Source organism: Rattus rattus, chromosome 5 (genome assembly GCF_011064425.1).
Source record: "Rattus rattus isolate New Zealand chromosome 5, Rrattus_CSIRO_v1, whole genome shotgun sequence".
NCBI lineage: Eukaryota > Metazoa > Chordata > Mammalia > Rodentia > Muridae > Rattus > Rattus rattus.
The window spans coordinates 65,868,627-65,882,614 of record NC_046158.1 but is presented as its reverse complement, the minus strand read 5'-3'; the positions used below and the strand labels follow the sequence as shown (position 1 = coordinate 65,882,614).

The 13,988-nt window shown below is 42.4% G+C and overlaps 1 protein-coding gene across 8 annotated transcripts in view; it reads right to left on the bottom strand.

The window, feature by feature from the left end:
* Nucleotides 1-8,622, bottom strand: part of Ambra1 (autophagy and beclin 1 regulator 1) — a 188,797-nt gene extending 180,175 nt beyond the window's left edge. For all 8 annotated transcript variants that reach the window (XM_032903707.1, XM_032903706.1, XM_032903710.1 and 5 more), the window contains exon 1: nt 7,669-8,622. The gene's annotated coding sequence lies outside the window, so the exon portion shown is untranslated. The remainder of the gene's footprint in view (nt 1-7,668) is intronic.
* Nucleotides 8,623-13,988: the final 5,366 nt, after the last annotated feature.

The window sequence follows — 13,988 nt, the reverse complement described above, 5'->3', positions numbered from 1 at the left end:
CAACTTTTCTGCACTAAAATTCACTACATTCAACCTCTAAAGAATATGTAATTTTAAAAAAACTAATGAAAACTATTTCAAGACACATTACAAGTAAAAAAGCTAAAGTCTAGGAAGCGCAAGGTCCTGGGTTCGGTCCCCAACTCCGAAAAAAAGAACCAAAAAAAAAAAAAAAAAAAGCTAAAGTCACAGTCAAGCATGCCAATGTCAAAACCAAGGTATTATACAAATAGTACATGTACCAATCTTAATTGTGTTAATATTAACTTAATTTTCTATTGTAACCAGATGTCTTAGTGAGGGTTTCTATTCCTGCACAAACATCATGACCAAGAAGCAAGTTGGAGAGGAAAGCGTTTATTCAGCTTACACTTCCACATTGCTATTCATCACCAAAGGAAGCCAGGACTGGAACTCAAGCAGGTCAGGAAGCTGGAGCTGATGCAGAGTCCGTAGAGGGATGTTACTTACTGGCTTGCTTCCCCCAGCTTGCTCAGTTTGCTTTCTTATAGAACCCAAGACTACCAGCCCAGGGGTGGTACCACCCACAACTGGCTGTGCCCTCCCACCCTTGATCACTAATTGAGAAAATGCCTCACAGCAGGATCTCATGGAGGCTTTTCCTCATGGGAGGCTCCTTTCCGTGATAACTCCAGCTTGTGTCAAGTTGACACACAAAACCAGCCAGTACAATTGACCCTTCGTCAACTTGACACACAAACACATCACTATTAAGCCTCAACCTTACTTTCTTTTTCATCCCCAAGATCTAAATAACTTTAAAAGTCCCATAGTCTTTACAAATTCTTACATATTAAAATTGCAATCCCTTTAAAATATCCAATCTCTTTTAAAATTCAAAGTCATTTTATAATTCAAAGTCTCTTAACTGTGGGCTCCACTAAAATACTTTCTTCAAGAGAGAAAAATAACAGCACACAGTCACAAAAAAAAAATCAAACTCTAACCAACCATTATCTAGGATCCACTCATAATCTTCTGAGCTCCTCCCAGGGCTTGGGTCACTTCTCCAGCTCTGCCCTTTGTAGCACACACCTTTTCTTCTTGGCTCCAGATGCCTGTTCTCCACTGCTGCTGCTACTCTTGGTGGTCATCTCATGGTACTAGCATCTCCAAAACACTGCTGTCTTCCGATGCAACAAGGCTTCACCAATAGCCTCTCATAGGCTCTCTTCATGGTGCCAAGCCTCAACTCCTTTGCATGGCCCTTCCAATCCTGGGCTATCAACTGCAACTGAGGCTGCACCTCCACCAATGGCCTTCCATGGTCTCTCACAGTGCCAAGCCTCAACTGCTCTTCATGAGCCCTTCATGCCTTCAAAGCCAGTACCACCTGAGTGACTTCATCAAGTCCAGATGCAGCATGAGGCACAACCTTGGCTATCTCTGGAACACAGCTTCTTCGTGCTCTCAGAAAACACTTCCCGAAAGATTTCACCTAAATGATGCTGGTCTCTTCTTAATCACCACTAATTTCTTAGCTCCAGTTGACCAGCATCAATAGTCCCAGTATTGCAAAGGTTTCGCTTTAATAGTTCTGGTATCTTGGTAATCACAGCTGATTTTTCAGCCCCAGCTAACCAAAACCACACAATCGTCACAATCAAAATAGTAACAGCCCTGGTAAGAGTCTTTAATCTTCCTTCTGAAATTTCACAAACCAGGCCTCCATCTTCTGCACTGTTCTCAACATTATCTTCCAAGCTCCTTCAGAACATCCCACAGAGCTCTTAACATCCCAATGGCTCTTCTAGCCCAAAGTTCCCAAGTCCTTCCACAGTCCTCCCCAAAACATGATCAGGTTCTCACAGGAATACCCCATTATGCTGGTACCAATATGTCTTAGTCAGGGTTTGTATTCCTACACAAACATCATGACCAAAAGGCAAGTTGGGGAGGAAAGGGTTTATTCAGCTTACACTTCCACATTGCTATTCATCACCAAAGCAAGTCAGGAAGCAGGAGCTGATGCAGAAACCATGGAGGGATGTTACTTACTGGCTTGCTTCCCCTGGTTTGCTCAGCTTGCTTTCTTATAGAACCCAAGACTACCAGCCCAGGGGTGGTACCACCCACAATGGGCCCTCCCACCCTTAATCACTAATTGAGAAAATGCCTCACAGCTGGATTTCATGGAAACTTTTCCTCATGGGAGGCTCCTTTCCGTGATAACTCCAGCTTGTGTCAAGTTGACACACAAAACCAGCCAGTACAACAGGCATGATGGGGCAGCTTATAATCCTAGCATTTGGGAGGTTGAGATAGGAGGATCAGTTCAGCTTGGAAAACACAATAAGACCTATCTCAGAAAATGGGAGGGAAGGCGATGGCAGGAAAAGAACTTACAGAATTATGTCATGACAGTAGTCTTTCAGTGAGACAGATGCCATGAAAGGAACACCCAGGACCTACCTACCTACTTCCTCTTTATTGGTCTGTTTTCCACAGACAGTTTCGGCCTAAATTCCCACCCTTACCAGATTCCTTGCCAACTATACTCTCCACTGGAATAAACTTCACAAGGGTAGGAACACTCCTATCAACTTCTGTATCATTGATCTACTCTACTCTATCTAATAAGCTTTTTTTTTTTTTTTTTTGGTTCTTTTTTTTCGGAGCTGGGGATCGAACCCAGGGCCTTGCGCTTCCTAGGCAAGCGCTCTACCACTGAGCTAAATCCCCAACCCCTCTAATAAGCTTTATATTTCTGAAAAATAACAAAGTCTGAAAGGTGGCTGAAAGAAAAGTCACAACCAAAAAGTAGCTTGATGTGGGGCTGGGGTGTAGCTCAGCTGACAGGTCTTGCCTAGCAAACACAAAGCCTGATCTTCAGCATAACATAGGCCAGCTGGGTCCGCTCATGCTTATGATCCCAGTACTAAGAAGGCAGAAATAAGAGAATCAGGAATTCAAGGATAGTATGGACTCAAATGCAAAATTAAAAGTTTACCTAGAGAAGTAGCTTATCAATCCTAAGAGCAAAAGAGACAGAGGACGAGTCAGGAAGCAGTTAACCCTTACCTACAAACACAGAAGACTAACTACAAGGGCAGGGGAGGTACCCAAGTAAGTCTGCAGCCTTCAAACCTTTCACTAGCAGTCCTATATGCACACTGGGAAGGCGAGAAAGACGCACTGAATCACCAATGCTCTACACGCAGTAGCTCATCCTAGGCCTATGTTTGCTCATCTCTATCCTATACTCAGGTAACCACCACAAGGCTGCCTTGAAAGAAAGACTACTAACTTGAAAAACATCTAAGAAGTAACATTTGAACACTTTTTAAAAATTGTCTTTTATTTTTGTTAAAGAAACACAAGTTCGGACTAGGGAGATGGCTCAGCGGTTAAGATCACTGACTGCCCTTCCAGAGGTCCTGAGTTCAATTTCCAGCACCCACATGGTGGCTCACAGCCATCTGTAATGAGATCTGATGCCCTCTTCTGGTGTGTCTGAAGGCAGTGACAGTGGACAGTGTACTTACATACATAACATTAATAAACTTAAAAAAAAAAAGAAACACAAGTTCATGAATGTAGATTTTTGTTTGTTTTTACATTTGTTTACTGATGCAGATTGAAACAAACATGAAGGAGTAATGCCTAAACCAAGGACAGAGGCAGCATCTACCTCCAAACTTGCATTTCTACATGTACACTGGGAAAGCAAGAAGTCCTCCAATGAACCACCACTGCTCTATGTACTGTGTGAAGCTCATCCTGGGCTAGCTCAATCACAAAAAAGAAAATAATTTCAAAAGCTCAACCTATGATAGAGAGACTAAAAAAGAAAAAACATATATAAATTACAATCCCAAAATAAACAAAACAACAAAACTGTTAAGGAAAACTGTAACGTTACCCAAAGTATAGGGGCAGGCTGTTGTAGGGCACACGTCTGGACAAGCAGAGACATAACAAGAAACTGAAAGCCTTGAGCTTATGAGGAACTGGAGAAAGAAACAAGGATTATGATGACTAAAAGCACTTCAGTTTGTTGTTCTTTTGGGTTGGTTTTGTATGCTAAACCACAGGACAAAATATTTATATCCCATTCCAAAATAACTCTATCAAGGCTGAGACCTATCTTTTTTGAAAGACCTTGATATCTTGATATATTAACACCACTTTATCTTTGTTTTGGTTTTTGGAGAGAGGGTTTCTGTGTGTAACCTTGACTGTCCTGGAACTCACTCTTTAGACTAGACTGGTCTCAAACTCACAGATCCATCTGCCTCTGTGTCACCAGCACTCAGCAGCAACACTTTTTTTCCTAATTTATTTAAAAGTAAGATAGATAAGGAGGAAATAGAGTTAAACTGTCCATTCCTATTGATACTGAATAAAGTCTAAATAAAAATTTAATTCAGGGGGCTGGAGAGATGGCTCAGTGGTTAAGAGCACTGACTGCTCTTCCAGAGGTCCTGAGTTCAATTCCCAGCAACCACATGGTGGCTCACAGCCATCTGTAATGAGATCCAATGCCCTTTTCTGGTGTGTTTGAAGACAGCTACAGTGTATTCACATACATAAAATAAATAAATAAATATTTTTTAAAAAAACTTAATTCAGCATTAATAAAGCAAGATAAAAAAAAATCACCAAAAGAATAAAAGTCCTATAATTTCCCTCACGCACACTAAAAACATATTACAAATTATACAATATAAAAACATAAGCTGGGCTGGAGAGATGGCTCAGCGGTTAAGAGCACCCGACTGCTCTTCCAGAGGTCATGAGTTCAATTCCCAGCAACCATATGGTGGCTCACAACCATCTGTAAAGAGATCCGATGCCCTCTTCTGGTGTATCTGAAGACAGCTACAGTGTACTTATATATAATAAATAAATCTTAAAAAAAAAAAAAAAAAAACCATAAGCTTTTCAGGGCTAGAGAAATAGCTCAGTGGTTAAGAATACTGGAGGCTCTTCTAGAGGACCTGGATTCAACTCTCAGCACCCATATGGTGACTCACAATTGTCTGCAACTCCAGTTCCAGATCTGACATCCTCACACAGACATACATGCAGGTAAATAAATAAACATTAAAAAGAAAAAAAAAAAGGTTTTCCTCTTTTAGTTAAAAACAAAAAAGCAGTTTATTTCAGTAACTCTGGTCCAGCCACAATCCAGAAAACATTCAGAGGCTTTCATCTTTTTTTGGTCTCGTGTTCGTTTTTGTTGTTGTTTTTGTTTCTTGAGGCAGTCTCAGGATGTTAACTCTGGCTGACCTAGAACTCACAATCTTCCTACATCAGTCTCTGGAGTGTTGGAATTTAAAGTATGTACAGCCACAGCTATTTGAAGCTTATATCTCTTACTTATCCACAAGAACCATCTTAGCAAAATACAGAATAATTCAGTCATAATGTGAACATTTCTGAAATGCCAGGAGACGGCCCAAATTGACTTTGGTAATTCCCAAGATATAGCATCAAGTAGTGGTTCACACTGGTAATCCAGTACTTGAGGTAGAGGCAGGAAGATCAAGGAGCTCAAGGTCATCCTCAGCTGCACAGTCGATTTAAAGCTGGCCTGGAACACAAGAGGTCCACTCTGCCTCAAAAACTCCAAAACAACAATACACAAACCAAAAAAGTATACAAAAATTAATCAAGCAAAACTTGTATGAATTATAAAGAAAAGTAGAGAAGCTTAAGAGTCTCATTCCTATAACCTCACCCACCACCAAGTTTATCTGTCTCAATTCAACTTAAACTTCTGCCGGTTCTTTCTTACAGAAACATTCAAAATGTTTCCAACCGTTTTCTTCATGACATATACAGCAATCACCATTTCTTATCTGTCATTCATTGGGAGTCACTAAGACACACTTACAACTATAAAGTCCCAGCAGGCAATGTTACTTCTACCTCTACTTTCTTTGCTTTGGTATATTTTTTTCCATAATAAAAGTTCTCTTCAAAGAAGATATAATTTTGGCCTAATTACCCAATCGAGAATCTACACACTTATAAAAAGTACCAAGGTCCTTATAACTAAGAAATTGCTTATGATCAAAAGATTTGATTTTCATGGACCATCAAAATGGCTCAGAAAATAAAATGGGATTACTGTCAAGCCAGATAACCTGAGTTCACTATAGACTAGGAGGAGAGAACAGACTCCTGAAAATTGTCCTCTGACAAACACATGCATGTATGGCATGCCCATGTGCAGACACACACACAAACACGCAATCAACCAATCATTCAATCTATCACCTTCATTTAAATCTTGCCGATCTCAGGGGTAGATTTCTGTGACAGAGAATGCGTATGTGGCCATGGGTTCAAAATTCCCAGCACTACTAAAGAAGAGAAAGAATAATAGGCCTCACTAACCTTACACATACATTAAAGAAAAAATTAGAGAAACAATGTAAAATTCTATCATCTTTCCAAAGTTCATAAAGCATCTTAAAACTGTGTAGAAACAGAATTTCTTACGACCTTAAAGTCATTCTCCTATGAATTTTACATACTGTGGAAACTTATCCAACGTAGAATGACTAGGATCATGACACTTGATCAAATAGAATTAACAAAAACACTTGACCTTAAGACCTTGAGAAAGAAAAGAGAAACAGTGAAATTCATGAAAGATTCATTTTCAATTTAACTAAGTTTGAATAGTTTCTACACAGACTTTTGAACTCTTAATAAAATGACTAAACTACTAACCAAATACAAAAAAAAAGTTTCAAAAGAGACTCCTTAGACTCCCTTTAGATACCTCCTAGAAAAGACCTTCACAAGAACCTAAGTTCAAAGTCTTAACCATCTTCCATCTTGCACTATGTACTTAATACCATAGCAGAAAAGAGTTAGAGTAAACTGAAGAGTGGAATCAGTATTAATCAGAAGTAAAGTGGAAGTAAACAAAATTATTTATGAGAAAACAAAAACTATCCTTACTACTTTTGCTAAAACAATACAAACTTCGAAAAAACAAATCCAGTCAAAAAACATTCCTTGCTCCCTTAATGTCTGAAGCCTCCAGTAACACAATATATGTTTCTAAGAAAGAAGAGTTCCAAGTAGTCAAATGAGAAATCACTGTTAAGTTAAAAGTGACCAGTAAAATGGGAGAAAGAGAAGGGTCAACTGTTAAAGACAAAAACAAACAGCATATTTAATGCTCTGTCGGGGTCATAGGGAAAAGTCAGGTCCCATACCTCAGCCTCGGTTTCCCTACTCCAAAAGAATAGAACCTGACATCTCGTTCCAAGGAGCTGGAGGGCCTAGTTTCAAGAGCCTCCACCAACTCAAAGGGCACTCCGAGGCTAGCCTCAGTGTGGGTCACCAGTGCAACTGAGGCATGACGTCCGGAACATGAGTTGCAGGAAAGGAGAGAGAGAATTGGGTCTAAGAGAGCCAACCTCCCACAGTCTAGGGGTGACGACACGAGTCCAGGACCAGACATCCCCTCTCTACAGAACCCGGCCAATAGCTTCAGCATCTCTCCCTCCTTCCGGCTTCTCCCTCAGTTCCGGGCAGCCCTCCGGCCGCGCCCCCAGGCGCAACCCCCTTCACGACGCGCGCCCCGACGGGCCGCGCGCTCGCCCACCGGCCGGCGCCAAGATCTCCTCCTGCCTTCGGCGGAAGGATGCCGGACCGGGCCTCCCAGGCTCCTCCCGGGCCTACCTGCGAGGCGAGTGAGAGCTCGGCCGGAAGGCCAACGAGCGCACGGAGCCACGGACGGAAGGCGGGGAGAGGCTGAAGGAAGCGAGGGGTCCGCTCGACCGACCAGCGGAAGAAAGCGGCCAGAGCCCGGGGTCTCCGGGATAACTCAGTCCAGGACCTGGCACCGCCGCCGCCGCTCTGGAGACATCAACCTAGAAGACGCTGCAAAAGATCATCGAACACACGAACGCCCAGACATCAAAGGAAGAGCGCCCCAGCAATCGTTCAAGGAACTGCAGCCGAGTGCCGAAACATTGCTCAGCTCCTGCTGCAAGTCCCGCTGCCTTCCTAGGCATAAATAAACAAATTCAGATCATAGGCTATAGCGTAGAGTAGGCTGGGTTTCTGCCATTTTCTGTTGGTGACCGAGTGTTGAAGTAATTTAGAGATCTAAATTTCTGAGACAGCAAGCACGCTTGTAATCCCAGCAATTTAGGAAGAGGAGGCATTTGGAGGATATGGAGTTCAAAGTCATACTCAGTTAAGAGCAAGGCCAACCTGTACTATATGAGACCTTGTCTTAAGTGAAAAAGGAATTAGTCTTTTGTGAACACGTTGATTGAAGATAAATCATACTAGAATAAAGTTCGCCTTAATAGTTCAACGATTGCCCTACACTTACAGACTTCTTACACTACTTGTCCCAGTTAAACAAATGACTTTGCTTCTTTTGATTCTTGATTTCCTCTCAGAGCTGAAGAAAACGGAATAATCTCTATGAATGCCCCAGTTCAATCCAGGAGAACATAGAACAGCTTAAGGTGGAAGGGGAAAGTTCCTGTACCTTGTTTTTAAATTTTTATTATTTGACTTAGTTTGTTTTGCCAGACAAGGTTTCTCTGTGTACCCTTGGCTATCCTGGAACTGGTTCTGTAGACCAGGCTGGCCTCCAGCTCACCCAGATCTGCCTGCCTCTGCCTCTGGAGTGCTGGGATTAAAGGTGAGCACCACAACCTCCCAGCCTGTTCTTTTCTTTTTTTTTTTTTTTTTTCTTATGGTTCTTTTTTTCGGAGCTGGGGACCGAACCCAGGGCCTTGAGCTTCCTAGGCAAGCGCTCTACCACTGAGCTAAATCCCCAACCCCGCCTGTTCTTTTCTTTTCTCACTTCTCTCTTTTTTTTTCTTCCAAAGATCTAAAGCCACAGTCCACAAATGTGTTTTTAGTTAGCTAAGTAGCTAGTTAGTTAACTAATTAGTTTTTAGAGACAGGATTTCATGTAACCCACACACTGGTCTTGAACTCTATGTAGCCGAGAATGACTTTGAAATTCTGATGTGCTTGTCTTCATGTTCCAAATTTGGAGTGTTCCTGAGGGATTGTAAGAGGTTGAGGTGGGGGCTCACACTCTGTAGCCTGGCTTGCTTGGAACTCACTATGTAACCCAAACTGAACTCAAGCTCACAGCCATCCTTTTGCCTCCGAGTCCTGGAATTAGAAGTAACCATGCCTGAGGGGTTTTTGTTTGTTTGTTTGTTTGTTTTTAACAGAATCTCACTAGGTAATCCATATTACTTCAAACCCTATCTTCCTCCCTCTGCCTCCCACTTGTTGGAATTACAGACATTTACCGACATACTTGATTTGTAACTGATCCTAACAACTGCACTGGCCAGACTCCATTCTGTACAATCAATATGATATTTCTAAATATTTTCCATGTGATAGGTATTTGCTACCCTTCAGAAAAGGCAATTACCTAATTATGATTAGGTCTTCTTAGACATAAGCAAACAAAAATGATACTGTATGTCTTTAATCCCAACTTTCTGGAGGCTGAGGCGAGGGAGGTTGCAATATTAGTGTTTGAGCCTAGCCTTGGCAAAAAAAAATAAAATAAAATAATAATTGAAGAAACAAATAAACAAACAAACAAACAAAACAAAAAGAGACATTCATGCTAGCTCATGCTTTTAATCCCAGCACTTGACACTTAAGAAGCATAGCAAACAGATTTCTGTTGTTCAAGAGGCCATCCTGATCAACACAGAGTTCTAGGACAGCTAGGACTACATTGTGAGACCCTGCCCCCCCCGCCCCCAAAAAAGACAAAATAGTCCAAACCTGAAAAAAAATACAGATTTATTTGTCTGCTATATAAGAAATCCAAAGCAGGCTGGAGAGCTGGCTCAGCAGTTAAGAGCACTGAATGCTCTTCCAGAGGGTGAGTTCAATTCTTAGCAACCACGTGGTAGCTCACAACCATCTGTCATGGGATCCGATGCCCTCTTCTGGTGTGTCTGAAGACAGCAACACTGTACTCATACATAAAATAATCTTTAAAAGCAAAGAAATCCAAGAGTCAGGCTACATTCAACGTCAAGGACTAGGTTTCTTCATAGTGCCTTTCTCTATTCAACAAATGGCTTTTATCTATTTCCAAATAGTTGGAAGACCAGACTTTATGTCCATATTCCCCCTCCCCAGCCCAGTAACCATATCCCAGCCACCAAAGCTGAAAAGAGCCAAACTAAATCTCCACGTTGTAGGGCACATCATAGGACTCCCCGGTTATACTCTGAAACTAATCCATTTGAGGTCGAGCAGGCCCACAGGCATTTCTGCCATGGCCGTCCTTCCCTATGGGCCATGTTCGTGTTATGGTGCCATTTGCTTTGTTCCTGCTGTGGGTGATGAGACATGTCACTGAGATGCTACTCCCTTAGAGGTGGAGCATTTATGGGAGAATCACTGAATTACTTTTTCTCTATATAAAAATGTAATACCTGACTCCTTGATAAAAGGGGAGCTACTACATGAGTCTAGGAGTGCATAGCCCCCTGAAATGGCTGACAGAGTAGAGAATATATTACAGTGTCTGCAACACATGAGATGGGATTGTCAACATTAGGGCATCAGTTATGTGAATTTTGCCCAAGACATGCAACTGAGGCTCAGCTATCTCTTCAGAAAGAAGGTGCCCACATGAGGACACCAGAATTCTCAGAGAAATGAAGAAGAGCCAGCTATGGCACTGATTGCCTTTGACCTCAGCACCAGGCAGGCAGATCTGAGTATGAGGCCATCTTAGTCACATACTGAGTTCCAGACCAGCCAGGGCTACATAGTACTGAATACCAGTTTTGTTTTATTTTGTTTAATGTTTTTGGAAGAAAGTGGGTGAAAATGATGAGGTAGCGTTATCAGTTTGTTGGGGTTCTGTTTGTTTGTTTGGTTTGGTTTGGTTTTCTTGAAACAGGGTTTCCTCTGTGTAGCCCTGGCTGTCCTGGAACTCACTCTGTAGACCACTCTGGTCTGGAACTCAGAGACCACCTGCCTCTTCCTCCTAAATGCTGGGATCAAAAGCAAGTGCCACCACTGCAAGTTTTGTGTACGTTTTTTCGTGTAAGTTTTGTGTAAGTGTGTTGTTTCTCACATAAAGGAAAGAGTACAAATTAGAATCTCTTCTAGGATCTGAAAATTTGGAACCCATAGAAATTATTGGACCGTGGGGGAAGGGAGAGGTAGAAGTAACAGAAAAATCCTCGTGGGACCCAATATTTAATACAGAGGAAATGAAAAGGTGAATCAGCATGCAGACACGAGCCTGGCATAATCAGGAACTGCCGGAGTTGGGGAACTTTTTTTTTTCTTTTTTTCTTTATTAACTTGAGTATTTCTTATTTACATTTTGATTGTTATTCCCTTTCCGGGTTTCCGGGCCAACATCCCCCTAACCCCCCCCCCTCCCCTTCTATATGGGTGTTCCTCTCCCCATCCTCCCCCATTACCGCCCTCCCCCCAACAATCACGTTCACTGGGGGTTCAGTCTTAGAAGGACCAAGGGCTTCCCCTTCCACTGGTGCTCTTACTAGGCTATTCATGTTGGGGAACTTTTTGAATTGTGTGTGTGTGTGTGTACACCACGTGCTCGCAGGACCCCAAGGAGTCCAGAAAACGATCTTGAAATCCCCTGGAGCTGCTGTAGTTACGGATGACTCTGAACCTTCTGATGCGGATGCTGGAAATGGAAGTCTGGTCCTCTCTCTCTCTCTCTCTCTCTCTCTCTCTCTCTCTCTCTTACTTTTTTTTTTTTTTTTTTTTCGATACCCGAACTTTATTTTATTTCTTAATTGTGTGTATGTGTGTGCTGAGTGAGGGTATGTATAAATGTATAAATGTTTAATGTATAAATGTATAAATGACTGCAGGTGCATGAAGAAGTCAGAGGTGTTGATCTGCAGGAGCTGGAATTACATAGAAAAAAATGTATCTGAGTGAGCTGAGGAGCAAGGGGGTGTCATTCCTCCATGGAGCTGCTTCAAGCCCTGTCTTGACTTCTGCCTTAGCTTCCATTCATGATAGACTGTAACCTGTAAGATGAAATAAATCCTTTTCCAGGTTGTTTCTGGTCATGGCGTTTATCACAGCAATAGAAAAGTAAACTAGAAACACCAAGAAAGAAAGAGAGGAGGGAGGGAGAAAGAGAGGCTAATTCAGGGGGAGGGGCGGCAGCTCTCGGGCTACTCGGGGAAGGGTTAAAAGAGAGAGAGAGAGAGAGAGAGAGAGAGAGAGAGAGAGAGAGAGAGAGAGAGAGAGAGGCTAATTCAGCAGGGAATAGGGCTTCAGTGGTTTTTCTGGGCTTTGGATGGAACATGATTTTTGTTTGTTGTTTGGTTTTTTGGTTTGGTTTGGTTTGGTTTTGGTTTTGTTTTTTTGGTTTTTGGAGACAGGGTTTCTCTGGGTAGCCCTGGCTGTCCTAGAACTCACTCTGTAGACTAGGCTGGCCTCAAACTCACAGAGATTCACCTGACTCTGCCTCTCAAGTGCTGGGACTAAAGGTAGCATGAGCTATCATGCTTTATAGAGTGGGAGATGCTTGTGTTCAAAAAGTGCTAAAGTAGTCAAGAGATGCTAAGGGGGAAAAAGGCTGATAGAAGAGTGTCCTGCTTAGTTTGGTTTTTGTTTGTTTGTTTGTTTGTTTGTTTTGGTCAAATTGATACAAGCTAAAATTATTTAATTAAAAAAATGACTCCATCAAAGTATCCTGTAGGGCATTTACTTAATGTTTGCTGTGGGAGGGTCCATCCCTCCCTGAACAGGTGGTCCTGGGTGGCATAAGAAAGCAGGCTGAGCCAGGCAGTGGTGGCCTTTAATCCCAGCACTTAGGAGGCAGAGGCAGGAAGATCTTTAAGTTTGAGGCTAGCCTGGTCTACAAAGCAAGTTCCAGGACAGCCAGGGCTACACCGAGAAACCCAGCAAGCCAAGCCAGTATGAGTGTGCAACCTTCCTTCATAGCCTCTGTTTCAGTTCCTGCCTCCAGGTTCCTGCCCGACTTACTTAGATGGACTGTGTTTGGAATGTAGGCTGAAATAAACCTTGTCATCCCCGAGTTACTTTTGACCATGGTGTTTTATCACAGTGATAGAAACTTAACTAGGACAAGGAACTTCCCTAAAACAAATGTGGCAAGATTTGTGTAGAGCCAGAGTTTGTAGGGGGAAAAATTGATACCAGATTCAGTGCTTATGAGTCTCTGGAAGGCTTCCAAGTCCAAACAACAGGGCTGACAGAAGTAGAGAAAAGCAGAGCAATACAGGTGACAGTAAGCTTGTCCAGAGGTGGAAAATCACCGCGTCAAAGTATCCTGAGCACATTATTCCTCTAAAGGTAGAACTTGCTCTCTCTAGCCCTCCTAAGAGCCAGTGGCACGACAGCAAACAGACCAGAGGCAGTCTGTCGCTGGGTATGTACCAGCAGGTACTGCTCCTTAGGTGGAGGAAGAAAGAGACTTGTTCAGTGCCATAACTGCCCATACATTGCCCATGTTCTTATAAATAATCTCAAACTTGTTGGCTCACCTAGGCTTGGATAGAATCGTTTCTTTGTTCTGTTCTGATACTTTAACAGCCTATGGGTCAAATAGACACTGGTTCATATCTCCCTAGAAAAGTCACATCACACCTAACTGTAAGAAAAACTGGGACTTGGTCTTTATCCTGGGTAACTATGTGACCTCTATAAGTCAGGGACAAATTGATACATACTAGGTAACAACTCAATAGGCAAGCTGTCACATTCTAGGGTCTAGTGACAAATGGGCAAATAGTTTTCCTCTGTTGTCCCTTCTCAGCTTTTGAAAAGCTTCCTTCACAGGGAGGCTTTTGGGGTCTGGGGTTTAGATCTAGAATTTTTATTCAGATCTGACCCGAACAACTACAGTATTCGAAACCCTGACACAGTGAAAGAGAGCTAAAGACACTAATAGCAAGAGTACAAGAATTTCAAGGCCAGTCTCTGGCTGCTATCGGGAGAGAGGCCACCTCCATATCTGCAAATGTACA